Below are 378 nucleotides of genomic sequence, written 5' to 3'. Positions count from 1 at the left end.
TCCTATTTAGTGCCCAAACTCTGGAACAATCTACCTAGCGTTGTTCGGGAGGCAGACACACTCTGTCAGTTTAAATAGATTAAAGACCCATCTCGTTAACCTGGCATACACATAATACACCATCGCATTTCTATAATTCAAATCCGTTAAAGGATTGATAGGCTGCATTAATTAGGTCAACCGGAACCGGGAACACTTCTCATAACACCTGATGTACTCGCTACATCGTAAGAAGAATGGCATCTACACTAGTATTAGTCTCTTTCATTCTTAATCCGATGTTACCGTAGCCATACGGATCCAGACAATATCCAGACCAGATGGTGGATCAGCACCTAGAGATGACCTCTACAGCCCTGAATGTCAGCGGAGACCACG

General features: G+C 43.7%; 1 protein-coding gene across 3 annotated transcripts in view; it reads right to left on the bottom strand.

Annotated features, from left to right (window-relative positions):
• LOC107670690 (integrator complex subunit 8) overlaps nt 1-378 on the bottom strand; it is a 20,475-nt gene that overhangs the window by 11,592 nt on the left and 8,505 nt on the right. The gene's annotated exons all lie outside the window — the stretch shown is intronic.

This window comes from Sinocyclocheilus anshuiensis, unplaced genomic scaffold (assembly GCF_001515605.1).
Source record: "Sinocyclocheilus anshuiensis isolate Anshui unplaced genomic scaffold, SAMN03320099.WGS_v1.1 scaffold1342, whole genome shotgun sequence".
In the NCBI taxonomy this organism is placed as follows: Eukaryota; Metazoa; Chordata; class Actinopteri; order Cypriniformes; family Cyprinidae; genus Sinocyclocheilus; species Sinocyclocheilus anshuiensis.
Note: the sequence above shows the minus strand (reverse complement) of the source record. Positions and strands in the feature narration are given on the sequence as shown.